This window comes from Urtica dioica, chromosome 7 (assembly GCF_054948205.1).
Source record: "Urtica dioica subsp. dioica isolate 48M chromosome 7, U.dioica_male_clone48M_v1_H2, whole genome shotgun sequence".
Classification (NCBI taxonomy): Eukaryota; Viridiplantae; Streptophyta; class Magnoliopsida; order Rosales; family Urticaceae; genus Urtica; species Urtica dioica.
Window position 1 is genome coordinate 27,369,080 of NC_142762.1, and position 17,887 is coordinate 27,386,966.

The following is a 17,887-nucleotide window of genomic DNA, read 5'->3' on the forward strand; positions in this document are numbered from 1 at the left end:
CTAGGGTTTCAGTTTGGGTGTTTTATGAGATCGCAAAGAATTGTTAATAATATTAACTAACCAATTTACTTCGTCGGCGCCGAAAGTGGAGAGATTGAAGGATTTGAAATTACCAGAGATTGAAGGTTGAAATACTCACCATTTTTTCTTCGTCAGCTTCGGAAGTGGAGAGATCGTCGGTTTCGTGTTCGCGAATGAGGGTAAAAGAAATTCGTTTGGCGGAGAGGTTTGTTTCGAATGAGGGAATTGTGTTTTGCGTTCTATTATTTGAACTAAGGGTAATATAGGAATATTAAATTGTTTGGTAGTGGATTGGGCTACTTACTTAAATTTTGTGATAGTTGGGCTATAATTTTAATAGAGGGGATCAATTTGGGCTAGAAAATATAAAACTAACATACACTTAAAATAATGTATGTTATTGATATAGTATAATATAGTATCAGTAATTATGATTATAAAATACATAAAAAAATTATACAAAATATATTGATGAGAGAGATAAAAAAACCAATATACATAAAAAAAAAGATTTACAAAATAGATTAAAAAAAACACGAAAAGGCAAAGAAAAAAAAAAAAAACCAAAAGGCAGATTGAAAAAAAAAAAAAAAACCAACCGAAAGGCAAATGCCAAAAAAAAAAAACACCGAAAAGGCAAAGGCAAAGGCAAAAAAAAAAAAACTCAACCGAAAGGCAAAGGCAAAAAAAAAAAACACGAAAAGGCAAAGACAAAAAAAAAAACGAATAAGCTGATTGAAAAAAAAAACCAACCGAAAGGCAAAGGCAAAAAAAAAAAAACACCGAAAAGGCAAAGGCAAAAAAAAAGGCCGCCACGTATCGTATCTCATCGTATTATATCGTACACTATCGTACGACATCATATGGCATCGTACGTTATAATTATAATGTATCGTACATTATAACGTAATTTCATTTGTATGATTTTTATCGTACATTAAAATTATAATGTATCGTATCTCATCGTATTATATCGTACGGCATCGTACGTTATAATTATAATGTACATTATAATTTATAATTGTAACGTACGATGTCATACGATGTCGTATGATATAATACGATGAGGTACGATACATTATAATTTTAATGTATGATAAAATTCATAAAAATTATAATGTATATAATAATTATAACGTACGATAATATACGATAGTGTACGATACAGTACGATAATATACGATACCGTACGATAATGTACGATGGTATACGATAAAATTCATATTTTTCGGCATTTTAAGCCGTAAAAGTCAAATTCACGTGAAAATTTATCATTTTAGGTCATCATAGCTCGTCGGATTCCCTCATATCTCGTCGAATTTAGTTATATCACGTCGTAATTGAGCGTTAAAGACCGAATGATGGATTGAGAAGATAGAGAATGAAAGTGAAATGAGTTTATTTGTTCAAAAGGGCATTTGTGCCCGAAATTGGGATAAAAGTCCATTTTTGAATATTTTTAAAATATAAGATCTAATCTCGATATTTTGTTAATTTTTAGGTCCATAAAATGAAATGAATGTCAATAAATCGTCCAATTTTAAAATTAAAAGTGAATTAAATGGCAAGTACAAAACGGAAAGGGAAAGGGGGAGCTGTATAAAAATGGAATAAAATAATAAATAAAAGGGGAATCAATAATACACGTGTACATGAGCTGGTTATTATTTACAATAGACTTTATAATGATTATGCGTCAGAATGAATCAATGAGATTTGAAAAAAAAAAAAATTGAATCAATGAAAACGAAATAATGAGTGGGAACTACTTGAGCTCGGCTTGATAATTGGATAGTGATTCCCTACATTTTTCCTCGATAAAGAATCAATAATGTATCAAGGAAGTCCCGTGACCGTGATGAGTTCTGTCGGGAAATAATTAAGCACCAAATGTCCCATTTTGTTTGTCATTACGACTAACTTTAAATCAGATTTTCTTTCTCTGAATCTGACACATTTATATATCATTCTTACTTAAATACTGCTTTCTTTGAATGATTGAATTTAAATTTGTGACCTGTTTCGCTCCATGAAAGTAAAATGTCCAGAGTGGATAGAAAGGAGGAAAACACGAAACACGAATAGAGCCCGACCATGTTTTGGATCACATGAACTAAAATGGTCAGAGAATAATATAGATATAATAAAAGAAACTTTTCTATATAGCTAATAAATGAAGATATATATATATATATATATATATATATATATATATATATATATATATATATATATATACATACTAGATAGTAACACGTGCATAGCACGTGGTTAATAAGGATTTATTAGAAAACAAGAAACTACACCATTAATATGTTGAAAATCACTCGATATTACGAATTCATGCATCATCATCATCATCACGTCAGCTCATCTCATCATCAGTTCGTCAGCTCGTCTCACCATCATCACGCCAGCTCGTCTCACCATAAGTTCGTCAGCTCGTCTCACCCTCAGTTCGTCAGCTCGTCTCACCCTCAGTTCGTCAGCTCGTCTCATCCTCAGTTCGTCAGCTCGTCTCATCATCACCACGTCAGCTCGTCTCGTCATCAGTTCGTCAACTCGTCTCACCCCTCAGTTCGTCAGCTCGTCTCACCCTCAGTTCGCCGGCTCGTCTCACCCTCAGTTCGTCAGCTCGTCTCACCCTCAGTTCGCCGGCTCGTCTCACCCTCAGTTCGTCAGCTCGTCTCACACTCAGTTCGTCAGCTCGTCTCACCCTCAGTTCGTCAGCTCGTCTCACCCTCAGTTCGTTAGCTCGTCTCACCCTCATTTGCCAGCTCGTCCCACCCTCAGTTCGTCAGCTCGTCTCACCCCTCAGTTTGTCAGCTCGTCTCACCCTCAGTTCGCCGGCTCGTCTCACCCTCAGTTCGTCAGCTCGTCTCACCTAAGTTCGTCAGCTCGTCTCACCCTCAGTTCGCCAGCTCGTCTCACCCTCAGTTCGTCAGCTCGTCTCGTCATCAGTTCGTCAACTCATCTCCCCTCAGTTCGTCAGCTCGTCTAACCCTCAGTTCGCCGGCTCGTCTCACCCTCAGTTCGTCAGCTCGTCTCACCCTCAGTTCGTCAGCTCGTCTCACCCTCAGTTCGTCAGCTCGTCTCGTCATCAGTTTGTCAACTCATCTCCCCCTCAGTTCGTCAGCTCGTCTCACCCTCAGTTCGTCAGCTCGTCTCACCCTCAGTTCGTTAGCTCGTCTCACCCTCAGTTCGCCAGCTCGTCTCACCCTCAGTTCGTCAGCTCGTCTCGTCATCAGTTCGTCAACTCATCTCCCCTCAGTTCGTCAGCTCGTCTCACCCTCAGTTCGTCAGCTCGTCTCACCCTCAATTCGTCAGCTCGTCTCACCCTCAGTTCGTCAGCTCGTCTCACCCTTAGTTCGCCAGCTCGTCTCACCCTCAGTTCGTCAGCTCGTCTCATCATCAGTTCGTCAACTCATCTCTCCTCAGTTCGTCAGCTCGTCTCGTCATCAGTTCGTCAACTCATCTCCCCTCAGTTCGTCAGCTCATCTCACCCTCAGTTCGCCGGCTCGTCTCACCCTCAGTTCGTCAGCTCGTCTCACCCTCAATTCGTCAGCTCGTCTCACCCTCACTTCGCCGGCTCGTCTCACCCTCAGTTCGTCAGCTCGTCTCACCCTTAGTTCGTCAGCTCGTCTCACCCTCAGTTTGCCAGCTCGTCTCACCCTCAGTTCATCAGCTCGTCTCGTCATCAGTTCGTCAACTCATCTCCCCTCAGTTCGTCAGCTCGTCTCACCCTCAGTTCGCCGGCTCGTCTCACCCTCAGTTCGTCAGCTCGTCTCAGCCTCAGTTCGTCAGCTCGTCTCACCATCAGTTCGTCAGCTCATCTCACCCTCAATGACTATCCAAATGACGAGCCTCTTCGGACTGTGCAATCCAGTTCGTCAGCTGGCCTCCAGGCGAGCTCGACCTCCAGGCCAGGCTCGCCCTCCAGCCAGGCTCGACCCCCAGGCGAGCTCGACCTCCAGGCGAGCTCGACCTCCAGTTCGTCAGCTCGTCTCACCCTCAGTTCGTCAGCTCGTCTCACCCTCAGTTCGTCAGCTCGTCTCACCCTCAGTTCGTCAGCTCGTCTAAGTTCGTCAGCTCGGCTCAGTTTGTCAGCTCGTCTCAGTCTCAGTTCGTCAGCTCGTCTCAGTTCGTCAGCTCGTCTCACACGCGCGCAGAAGAGGAATTACGCGCGTGTTAGAGCTAAGGCTTCAGGGATTTTCTGCGTGTGGGCCAGGGAGCTGGGCCAGGTGAATCATTTTGATTGGACAAAATAATGACATGGAAGATTATAATTGGCTTCTCTTATGAACAGTAAATGAATAGTAAATTGTCATTGTGACTTCTAAGTATTAAATAGATATATATATATATATATATATATATATATATATATATATATATATATATATATATACACACACATACACATCAAGTACACAACTACAACTACTGATGTCGTAAAATAAAAGGAAAAAAACAACAACAATATAACATTCAGAACACGTAAACAATTTGACTCGGCAAAATCTAACAACTAAAACTAAACTAAGAAACTGTATGGACGCCCCGAGATGGAATCGGATTAGAAATTTCGATGACGCCCATCTTGCTTAAAAGTCGATCAAATGCATCAGCTCCAAGTGGCTTGGTGTAGATGTCAGCGGGTTGGTCGTTGGAGGTATGTTAAAAAGTGAAATGAGGTTGGACCTAATTTTTTCGCGAACCTGACAATCAATTTTTATATATTTTGTACGTTCATGAAAAACGGGATTTGAAGCGATATGAATGGCTGATTGATTATCACAATGGATAGGGATATGGGTATTAAGATGAACTCCTAGATCTTAAGAATTATTTAAGCCATTGCAATTTGTTGCGAATTTTCTCGCACACGCAAGTGCACGTGGTCGCAATAGTAATAAATCTTAAGAATGAGTCGATCTCTCGAGGATTAGCTAAATAAGGAATCCGATAATCACAAGCTAATATAGAACTAAATTTAGTTGATAGAATCGTTGTCACAAAAAAATTCAATAACGTCACAAGATTAAACAACTAAATGCACAAAAATTCTATTGGATAAAGGGAAGGACTATGGTTCACAGGTTCACAAAACTGGATTCGCTGAGTTAAGAAAAGAAACAAGCTATTGAGATTCACATTTTTCACTACTCATACTCACTTTAATAGACTTGATAGATCTCTCTCAAGCATCTAACAACCTAAACCGATACCGGAATATCATTTCTCGATCTCAACTCCTAACAAGCACGGCTAGCATTAAAAACAAGAGTATTCTCACGAGTCTAAAACAACCTAGCTATATCTAGCCTAGGAATGAATTCTAGTAACCCACACAAAAACACAACAACCTAATCTTTCTCAAGCATTAGAGTTGAACATAAAACAAACATGAGTTCATGACATTCATACTAGCATTAAGCATAGATATGGATTAAGTAAAAGTGATGAGAAAAACAACAACCTAACAATTCTAACACCATGAATCCTACATCGTAATGAACCCGCTACACCATAGCCCTACATGAGACTAGTTCATATTAATAACCATGACAATAAAAATACTTAAAGATGAACACAAGAACAACACATCAAGAAACATCATAAACATATGGAGAACTTGAATTAAAAAAATAAGAGTTTAGGGAATAGAACACTTTGATTAGGATTGTAGCAATGGTAGAACTCTGCATCTCTCTCATTCTCTTCAAATTGGAGCCACAAAGTATGAACAAGTCTGGAAAAATTAGAAAAACTAAAGAAAAGCTAAGACAAAGAAAAATGTGTTCTTGATAGATTCTATAAAATCCTTCCATGCATGACTTCTTCTGAAAGCGGTCTTTTTAAGGTTGAATGGACTTGTTTTCGGAGCAATCTAGGCCTTCCAATCGCATCCAATGGCCAAAATTCGCTCAGAAACGTAACATTGGAAAAAACTGATTTTGGGACCGCGCGGCGCGCCCTTTTGTCTGCGCGGCGCGCAGTCCATTTTTTTGGCTTCGCGCGGTTCGCGCGTATGACTCTTGAGGCAAAAACGGCGAAATTTGTGTCCGCGCGGCGCGCGCTTCCTACTCGCTGCACACCGTTTTTTTAAACGGTCGTAACTCCTAGCTCCGACGTCCGATTTTTGCAAATAAACATGCGTTGGAAAGCTAAGAGAGAGCTTTATCCAGTTCTGGAAGTGGATCATCCAAAATCTTCATTTAAAAATCCCAGAATCCTGCAGAAAAGGACGTCGTGTTCCTTGTTTCGCTCCAAGTTGTCCAAATGTGTATGAATCTCATTGAAATTGTTCGGAATCGTCACATGATGCGCTAATAACCTCCTCAAGACTCACTTGACCTCTTAAACCTGAAAATCATTAATAAACACACAAAAACTATGAAAAACACTTGAGGACTAATTAGTTTTTAGTCCGGGAAAAATGAGTTTTACGCGTAATAAACGCACCTATCACAATTCAATGGTGGTTGCTGCTAATGCTCGATGTTCCACTTCGGTGGAAGATCGAGAGACAATAGGTTGTTTCTTAGATTTCCGAGAGACTGTACTATCACCTAACATGGTGAAATATCCCGTGGTAGAATGTCGACTAACAGGACAACCGGCCCAATCAAAGTCAGAATACCCAACTAAAGAGAGAGAGCTTGTCAAAGAAAAAAAGTCCTTTTCTGACAGAGCCTTTTAAATAACAAAGAACACGATAAGCAATGTTGAGGTGAGTAGAATGTGGAGTTTGTAGGAATTGGCTAAGAGTGTTGACAACATATTGAATGTCAGGTCGAGTCACAGTTAAATATAAGAGCCGACCAATAAGGCGACGATAAATTGTCGCATTGGGAAGATGAGTCACATCATTGGGCATTAAACAAAGATGTTTTTCCATTGAAAGAAGGGATGGTCGAGAACCAAGCATGCCCGAGTCATTAAGAATGTCAACGGTATATTTGCGTTGACAAAGAAAAATACCTTTTGAGAGGCCTCAATGCCTAGAAAATATCGTTAGGGCACAAGATCTTTTATGGAATAGAACTCAGCGAGGAAGATTTTGTGGTCAGAAATAGGTTTGGAGTTATTTCCCATGATAATGATATCATCGATATAGACGAGCACGAAAAGAGAAACATCCTTGGAATTATAAGTGAAGAGACTCTAATCCGAAAGAGTGTTTGAACCCACCTTTTAGAAGAGAGGAAGGGAACTTTTCATATCATTGACGAGAGGCTTGTTTGAGACCATATATAAATTTTTGGAGCTTACGCACATTTTGAGTATTATTTTTGGAAAATCCAGGGGAAGTTTCATATACACCACCTCGTGTAAGTCATCTTGGAGAAAAGCATTGTTAACATCAAGTTAGTGTAAGTACCGATGTTTAGTGGAAGCAATAGAAAGTAGAAGTCGGGCCGTTACCAATTTAGCAACAGGAGCAAAGGTATCGTGATAATATATACATTCTACTTGGGTGTATCCCTTAGCGACTAAACGAGTCTTATAACGCTCAATGGTACAATCCGAGTGATATTTTATCTTGTACGCCCATTTACATCCAATGGGTTTCTTGCTTGACGGGAGAGGGCAAAAAGTCCAAGTATGATTGGATTCGAGGGCAAGTATTTCCCTGGCCATGGCATCACGCCAATGAGAAGATTTCATTGCCTCGGAGAACGAGTGAGGTTCGTGGTTCTCGATAACATTATTGAGAAAGATCTTGTGTGATTGACTTAAATGAGAAAATAAAAAATAAGATGCTAACAGAAAGTTGGTGGAAGAAGAGACTTGAGAGCATATGTAGTCTTTTAAGTGACGTCGAGGACGACAAGGCCGCTGACAGGATTCACGAAGTAAATCCGAGTTGGTAGGAAGAGACTTGACAACATATTTAGTCTTTTAAGTGACAAGGAAGACGACGAGGCCGTTGAGAGGATTCATGAAGTAAATTCGAGTTAGTAGAAGCGGAAACTGGAACAATTTCATTGATATTTGGTGTTGATTGTGTATCAAAATCTGAAACACCGATGTTTGGATCATATGATGGAGTATCAATTGGTAAAACCTCATCGTTTAAAGTTGTCCTGGCTATTGGAATCTTATGATCACTTTGAGAGATATTTTAAAACGAGAATATCGTTTCGTGGAAGATAACATCATGAGAAACATAAATTTTATTGGTTTGAGGATCATAAATTCAATAGCTTTTTTTTTGCCGCAAGGGTAATTAACAAAAGTGTCGGATTTTGCACATTCATTAAATTTAGGTTTGATATACATGTTTTTAGTGAAATATAAACAACAAAAAATACGTAAATAATACAAAGAGAGACTTTTTCGAAATAAAAGACGATGAGGTGATTTAAATTGATGTTTTGAGGAAGGAAGTTTATTAATTAGATGTGTGGCAGTTAATAAACATTCTCCCAAAATGAAAGAGGTAAACTACTTGCAAACGTAATGATCGTGCGACACCAAGCAAGTGTCGATGTTTTTGTTCGATAACACCATTTTCTTGCGGAGTGAAGATACAACTATGCTGATGAATGATCCCATGTTGCAAAAACCAAGTTTTAAACTCTTTTGAAATGAATTTAAGGCCATTGTCAGATCAAACAGTTTGCCATTGGGGAAGGAATATTCCACTGTTATATATTGGATATTTGATAGTGATGTATTGAATTGACGATTGACTTGGTTGGAAAAAAAATATGAATGTTTGAACAGTTCCTGATTTATGTTTCATTAAGTAAACCCAAGTACGGCTTGAGAAATCATAGACAATTGTTCATAAATAATGAGATCCATTCTTAGATGGAACAAAAAAGGACCCCGTACCTTGGGGGCAGATGAGTTTTTGGGGAGTTACAATAATTACAAGTTTAGCTAGTGTCATACCATCGATAAGTAGTAATTCAAGACAACGAGATTTGCGAGAATCGCTTGAAAAAGGAAAACGCGATTGTTATGCTCGAGGGCAAACATCGCAAACAAATTTTTTATTAGTTGATATTTTTTAAAATTGCTTGGAAAGAAAATCTAAACATCCATGAGAAGGATGAACTTGGCGTGAATGCCATAGGTCAAAATCATTACATGATTGAAAGTAAAGTGCTGAATTGAAAATAGGAAAAACATCATTATTCAAATAATAAAGGCCGTGACGTAATTTACCTCGACTAATCGTCGTCTTCAGCATGTTGTCCTGAAATAAGCAATGATCCAACGAAAAAATTACATCAGAATGATTGAATTTGGTTAATTGTGAGATTTATATGAGATTAAACTTGAATGAAGGAATGTAATTTTTTTTTTTTTAGTATTAATGATTTTTAGATTTTTACAATTCCAATATGAGATACAGAGACATGTGAACCATCAGATAACTCCACAGTAATATGTTTCTTGATGACTGAATGTGAAGAAAAAATATTAAGAGACGAACATATTGTTAGGAATTCTTGCCCACGAGAAGATAGTTATGTAAATTCTAGTTGAAATTATTAATAAAATAAAGTTTGACATTTATTATCTATTTGAATTGAAAGAGTTATTTCTTATTTAATGAGATCCATTAAACATTCATTATTCCATAGCCTCTGTATCTAACTGAGTCACGTGCTGGGCACCTGAGTTCGGGCGGTGTACTAAAACATGGTCGATGACTGATATACGTCTGGAAAACTATATCTGAATTCATATATGTGGAACACATAGGTGAATGCTTATCACTATGTGGGAGTATTCTACACTTGTGGTAAGTGTACGACTTGGACATGTCTTGGTGTAGATATGTCGTTTAAGGACCGTTACGACACACTAATCGAGGCCACTATGATGGTCACAGTGAGACTTGATCTAAATCCTGAAGTGATCATGGACACTGGGTTATGTTACTGAGCTCTTTGACTCATTCGCTAAAAGGCTATTCATGCTAATCACAACTTATGTCTTGGGAGTTTTCTCAGAGCATAATTCGAGTGGGAAATGATTTACAGATACGGAATCTAGTCTTCTTGAAAGAAGGTTAATGTTTTCTCACCTAAGGGTTGATTCCAGAATCGATAGATTGCTCGCACTTTCGAAGTAAGTAACGTTCAAAAGAATCTTTCGCTAGGGAAGCAATAATGCTTAGGGCTGATATGTATCAAGGGAAGTATAACAGAATAAATTGACTTCTCTCGATACGGGCTGAACCTGGAGGATCTTGATCACGAACTGACTATATCAGTGGACACTCGTCACGATGAGTAAATATAATTCTAGTATAAAGGAGAGTTCAGTCTTGGCTTACAAAGTGGAGTATTTGACCAAGATTAAACGAATCGATGGAAAAAGAGAAAGGACTATTTCGTCTTTTTCATCGGATTTGTTAAGCTTCTATTACTAGGTCCATAGTCCCCGATTCGGCTCTGATAAAGGCGGATAAGAACTTTCGTATAATAATGTTTATCATTATTCATCTCACTTGCTGTAATTATGATTGACAGCATTAATTATGGAAAACGGGTATTCGCAGAATTAAATAAATATTTATGGTAGAATTGTTTATTTATTGTTTGATCAAGTAAATAAACAATTATTAATTATTTGTTTATTGTTGGACCAAGTAAATAAATGATTAATTGGGTTTTAAGCAATTGGGCCTTGCACACATGGAAAAGTCGAAATAGGGTTTATGGCACTAGGATTTGTGCAAATCTCCTTGGCCGTGTGCCATCAAGTTCGAAAATTTCAAATTTGTATTTACCAATATTTTCTCTTTAGTTGTTTAAATAAACGAGAGAGAATAATATAAGATATTGTCCTATATTCTCTCCTTATTTAAAAGAAAGTATTTAGGAGAATATATGAGAATATATTTAAAGGAAATAATATATTCTCCTTTATTATCTCACTAAATAAAATATTCTCTATTTAAATAGAGAATAATATCCCATAGATATTGATCTGATGGATGAGAGAAAAAGTAGGATTCACTTGTTAAGATCCAATGGCCTAGATTTAATCCACTCGTGTGAACACAATAAAAGGAAATAAAATATTCTGAAAGATTCCATGAATATCTCCTTTTACTACTATAAATAGGGGTTCATGAGAAGGCAAAAATAAGCAATTAATTTGAGAAAAATTCGTGCATCCTAGCCTTCCTTGGCCGTGCACTTCTGCCTCTCTTCCCCTCGGAAATTCGTTTCCATTCTTAGTAAAATAAGAGCGAGATCTCGAAACACCTAGTTTCGTGATCTAGTGAGATAAAGACTGTGCCCACACATCTTTGTTATTCGTCTCGGAGATTACGTTTCGGAAGACTAAGGTGTCATCCTCGAGTCCTTCATCAAGACGACGCAAGGAGTACGCGATTGGTTTAGGAGCGTTCTGTAGCTGAACCGAAAATCAATGTAAGTATTCGTTTACTCTTATATCGGTTGCTTGACATATATGCTCTCGTATAATTTTAATTAACGTAAATCTAGATCTTGTCATATAATCAATGAATTAATTAGCGCATGATTAGCGTAATTAATTATTTTCCCCATTAATATGGTTATATGGGGGAATCATCCCCAACAAGTGGTATCAGAGCTAGTCGATTTACTTAATTAATTGATTCGTTCATGTGATTAAATTTAATATGGTTTGAATGAATTTATATTTTGATATGAAGTTCATGCAATTCAATATATGATTATGTGAATTGTGATTTGTGGTTGATCGTAGAATTTTTGATTCTCGCTTTTCTAGTTTTTTGTACACCCAAAATTCAAAGGGTATAGGATTTTTTTTGTAAATCTTTTATTATTATTATTATTGTTGTAATCCGACGAGCGACGTTTTTGATCACAACGATCTGCGAGAGACGAGACGGACACACAACGAAGAAGCATGACGGACGAAGAAAGCCTCAACGACTACGCCACAAGAAAACTTGTCAAAAAATTTTGTGACAAGTCTCGGCCGTCCTCTTCGTGCTGGGTCGCGCCCTCGTGGCGGCGGCGGTCCAGTGTAGTCTCAAGTCTAATCTTGACCTAGGTCAAGATTAGAGGATTCGTCCGAGCCTCGGCCCGGAAACCCTAGGGGGCCCACGGGCCCACTCATTAAAAAAAATTATAAAAATTAAATAATTTGATATTGATTTATTTTTCTAAAGGACATAAGAATGGACCCAATTGAATCCATGGGCCAATATGATTGGGCTCATCTTGATTTATTTTTTTAATAGTCAATTCGGATACGATCAACACAAATCAAACCATGCTTGCTATGCTTTTTTATTTAATTACTTTGCCATGCTTGTATGCTATAACTTAGATCATGTATCGTATGTTAATGGTTGTCATGAGCTTTCATTCATTAAAATTGTCTAATTGGATTAGGATAGTTAATTAATGAATTAGTTGAACGGATCGGAGAGCTTTGTCACCAAACCGATAAGAGGCTAAGCTGAGAGGTACTTAAGAAGACCTAGTGTCTCACCTTCTCTACTGGGAGCTTTTCCATGAAGGAATACTATTAGGATAATCAAGACTAGAATGTCACAATTTTCCTAATCACTAAGCTATATCGAAACTTATTGTTTTTAAGGGTAGCTTAGAATCACTCGAGCTTTTAATATGATTTAGTAAACACGAGTGTATCACATAGATTAAAGTTAATGCTAGGAAATTAAAATACTAAAAGTATATTGAGTCTTAGGCCTCCAACATTGACACAACACCGTGAGGATGAAAGATCCCCTCGTGACCGGCGGTTTTCTAAACATGGTGGTCAGTTCCATTCGGAAGGGCTTTTCTGATTCCAATACCAAGGTTGTGTCTCTGACGATAGGTGGGAGGGTTGATCTCTGCGTGTACTAGTTACGCTAGTGCGTATGGGCTAGATTTCTTTCATTGAAATGTTGGGTCGACTCATGCATGAACCAACCGGTCATGCATGAACCAACCGGTCATGCATGAACCAACCGGTGGTTGCTCATGTGGCCAACGATTCCTATTAAAATGGTAGTTAGTGAGCATAGCTATGAAGGTACATGTATAGTGATTGTTAACTAATCTGATGGTTCTCATTTTCACTAGGTGCACTCCGTTACGTCACCAGAGTGAAACGGACTGTGACTATTAGTCGAATTACTTTGGAATATAAAAAACTGGGTCTTTTAAATCTTTAGTATTTTTCCCCGTGCTTATGCATTATGTTTTTTATTTCCTAAATTTATATGATTTATGTCTTTTCTTTTCAATAGTAATTTATGTACTTGTATTTTATTAATTTCAGCATGACTTCGAATTATAATCTCTTGAAGTATATTATGGATACCAAAATGAAGTTTGGTGAATGCGCAGTTCTCTATATGAGAAACATGTCGGATTGGATGAATCAAGCCGCATTTCGGGGCACAAAGATTGATGAGGCAACTCGGGTTGAAATCATTCTGAATTCACTTGCCGAGGAATACGCCGACTTTGTCATTTACTTTCGTGGTTTTGGCCCGGATCATAAGATGACGAAGTTTCAAAGCGAACTTCTTTCTTGGCGTGATGGTTTGATAGAGTATGCTTACCATCAGGTGCAACCGAGTTTGGCACCACAGCCTCGTCCACCTTTACTAGAAGATTTACCATTAGAGAATGTTCTCGTAATGGAAAAGCCATCACTTATAGTGATTTCTGATGATGATGACATCAACCCTGAGTCGTGTGAAGGTAATGTACCGTTCACTCACTTACATGTATTAGAAGCATTATATGCTGGAGATTCTCTCTCGTCCTGGATAATTGATTCGGGGACAACTAATCATGTTTGTACAACCTTACAGGTGTTTGACTCGTGGGAGGAACCGATGGGAGACGAACTACAGCTTAGAGTGGGGAACAGAGAGTCTGTCACGGCTAAAGCTTTAGGAATAGTTCGACTCCGATTTGGAAATAAATATTTGATATTAGATTCAGTTTATTTTATACCTGGGTTCTGTAGAAACCTAATTTCAGTTTCTGAATTACTTAAACAAAATTTTTCTTTATCTGTGAATGAGAAAACTATGAGTGTTTCTTTAGATGGAAGAATAATATGTGATGCCTTATTATATAATGGTTTATATGTATTAACTCCTGAAAATAAATGTTCATTTAATGCTGAAATGTTTAAAGTAGCTAAACCCACATCTAATAAGAAAATTAAACTGTCTAGTGATGAACAAACCTATTTATGGCACTTAAGACTTGGTCATATAAATATAAAGAGGCTAGAGAGGCTTTCAAGGCTTGGGCCATTGAAACACCTTCAAGTGGGAACTCTACCGATTTGTGAATCCTGTATTGAAGGAAAAATGACCAAGCGATCTTTTGCTGGAAAAGGATTAAGAGCCACCGAAACTCTGCAACTTGTTCACTCTGACGTCTGTGGACCAATGAGTGAAGCTGCGTGAGGCGGTTATGAATACTTCGTCACATTTACTGACGACTATTCTAGATATGGTTTCATTTACCTAATGCAACGAAAATCTGAAACTTTTAGTAAGTTCAAAGAATTTCATGCTTGTGTTGAAAACCAATTGGGTAAGACTATTAAGACCTTTCGATTGGATCGGGGAGGCGAGTTCTTAGACACTGAGTTCACCGATTACTTGCTTGAGCATGGGATTGAGTCGCAATTATCGGCTCCTGGTAACCCTCAACAAAATGGGGTTGCTGAAAGGAGAAATAGAACTCTATTAGACATGGTAAGATCCATGATTAGTTACTCTTCACTTTCAACATCTTTCTGGGGTTATGCGTTGAAGACTGCCATGTATATCTTAAATCAAGTTCCTTCAAAATCTGTATCCGAAACACCCAAACTACTATGGAATGGAGCACTTGAAGGTTTGCGTCACTTCCGTATTTGGGGTTGTCCCGCTCATGTCTTGAAAAAGAAATCGAGCAAGCTAGAACCAAGAACAAACGTTTGTTTCTTTGTTGGTTATCCAGAAGGTACAAAATGAGGTATTTTTTATGATCCTATTGATAGGAAAACATTCGTTTCAACTCATGCTACTTTTCTTGAAGATGATTATGTTAAAAGTCACAAACCTCGAAGTACAATTATACTCGAGGAAACTGTTAGACCAACCCTGAAGACTAACGTCCAAGGGAATCCATCTCCACCTATAATTGTTGTGAGAGTTGGAGATGAAGAAGAAAACACAAATGTTGGACCAAGTGCTACACTGCCTCGTCGTAGTGGGAGAGTCTCTAGAGAGCCCGACCGATATCTTGGTTTTGACTCAAACGTCGTTGCCTTGGATGCGAACGACGACGACCCCGTGTCATTTAATGACGCCATGGTCGACTTGGACAAAGAAAAATGGCTAGAAGCCATGGATCTAGAGATAGAGTCTATGCACTCGAACTCAGTCTAGACTCTTGTAGATGCACCAGAACAAATTAGACCGATTGAGTGCAAGTGGATCTATAAGAGGAAGAAAGGAGCTGATGGACAAGTCGAAACCTTTAAGGCTAGACTTGTGGCTAAGGGTTTTACCCAAAGAGAAGGAATCGACTACGACGAAACCTTCTCTCATGTAGCCATGTTTAAATCCATCAGAATTCTTCTGGCCATTGCCGCTCATTACGATTATGAGATTTGGCAAATGGACGTAAAGACGACATTCTTGAATGGCTATCTGGAAGAAGAAATCTATATGGCTCAACTAGACGAATTCATAGAAAAGGGTCAAGAGCACAAGGTTTGCAAATTATTGAAGTCCATTTATGGACTCAAGCAAGCGTCTAGATCCTGGAACCAAAGGTTTGATGAGGTGATCAAGACCTATGGTTTCGAACAAAACCTTTCTGAGCCTTGTGTTTACAAATACTCGAAGAAAGTAGTTGTTTTCTTAGTCCTTTATGTAGACGATATCCTCCTTATAGGAAGCGATATTAAAGTAATGTCTGACATAAAGGAGTGGCTGGCAAAGAAATTTCAAATGTAGGATTTGGGGAATGCTGCCTTTGTTCTAGGAATCCAAATCATTCGTGATAGGAAGAACAAACTACTAGCTCTGTCTCAAGGTACTTATATAGATAAGGTACTTTCTCGCTTCTCGATGCAAAATGCCCATGGGGTGTTGTTGCCAATTCGTTCAGGAAAGTTCCTGTCGAAAGAGCAGTGTCCTAAGACACCGCAAGAAGTGGAGGATATGAGTCGAGTTCCATATGCCTCAGCAGTTGGGAGTCTGATGTATGCCATGTTATGTACTAGACCCGACATATGCTATGCAGTGGGAGTTGTTAGTAGATACCAGTCAAACCCTGGTCAAGAACATTGGATAGCTGTTAAGCATATCCTAAAATATCTTAAGAGAACTAGAGACATGATACTTGTATACACAAGTAATGACTTGGTGATACAAGGATACAATGACTCTGATTTTCAGGCAGACCGTGACATGTTCAAGTCAACGTCTGGGTCAGTGTTCACTCTCAATGGAGGAGCGATTGTCTGGAGAAGCGTTAAGCAATCTAGTATCGCAGACTCTACTATGGAAGCTGAATATATTGCAGCTTCCGAGGCAGCCAAAGAGGCTGTTTGGCTTAAGAATTTCTTAGCCGAACTGGAGGTAGTTCCTAACATGAACGAGCATGTGCAACTCCACTGTGATAACAATGGAGCCAACGCAAACTCGAAAGAACCTCGCAGCCATAAGAGAGGAAAGCATATAGAGCGAAAATACCACATTATAAGAGAAATAGTTCGAAGAGGAGACGTGGCAGTCGTGAAGATCTCGACATTGGACAACATCGCGGATCCAATGAAAAAGGGACTATCTGAACATGTGTTTGTGAAACACGTGGGAGGAATGGGCCTTAGATACCTGCCATATCTTCTCTAGGTCAAAGTTGGAGATTGTTAGGAATTCTTGCCCACGAGAAGATACTTATTTAAATTCTAGTTGAAATTATTGATAAAATAAAGTTTGACATTTATTATCTATTTGAATTGAAAGCGTTATTTCTTACTTAATGAGATCTATTAAACATTCATTATTCCATAGCCTCCGCATCTAACTGAGTCATGTGCTGGGTACCTGAGTTCGGGCTGTGTGCTAAAACATGGTCGATGGCTGATATACGCCTGGAAAACTATATCTAAAGTCATATATGTGGAACACATAGGTGAAGGCTGATCACTATGTGGGAGCATTCTACACTTGTGGTAAGTGTACGACTTGGACATGTCTTGGTGTAGATGTGTCGTTTAAGGACCGTTACGACACACTAATCGAGGCCACTATGATGGTCACAGTGAGACTTGATCTAAATCCTGAAGTGATCATGGAAACTGGGTTATGTTACTGAGCTCTTTGACTCATTCGCTAAAAGGCTATTCATGCTAATCACAACTTATGTCTTGGGAGTTTTCTCAGAGCATAATTCGAGTGGGAAATGATTTACAGATACGGAATCCAGTCTTCTTGAAAGAAGGTTAATGTTCTCTCACCTAAAGGTTGATTCCAGAATCGATAGATTGCGCGCACTTTCGAAGTAAGTAACGTTCGAAAGAATCTTTCGCTAGGGAAGCAACAATGCTTAGGGCTGATATGTATCAAGGGAAGTATAACAGAATAAATTGACTTCTCTCGATACGGGTTGAACCTGGAGGATCTTGATCACGAACTGACTATATCAGTGGACACTCGTCACGATGAGTAAATATAATTCTAGTATAAAGGAGAGTTCAGTCTTGGCTTACAAAGTGGAGTATTTGACCAAGATTAAATGAATCGATGGAAAAAGAGAAATGACTATTTCGCTTTTTTCATCGGATTTGTTAAGCTTCTATTACTAGGTCCATAGTCCCCGATTCGGCTCTGATAAAGGCGGAT

The 17,887-nt window shown here is 38.6% G+C and overlaps 1 pseudogene; it reads left to right on the forward strand.

Moving 5' to 3' along the window:
• Nucleotides 1-16,108: 16,108 nt before the first annotated feature.
• LOC149390618 (secreted RxLR effector protein 161 pseudogene) lies at nucleotides 16,109-16,894 on the forward strand (annotated as a pseudogene).
• Nucleotides 16,895-17,887: the final 993 nt, after the last annotated feature.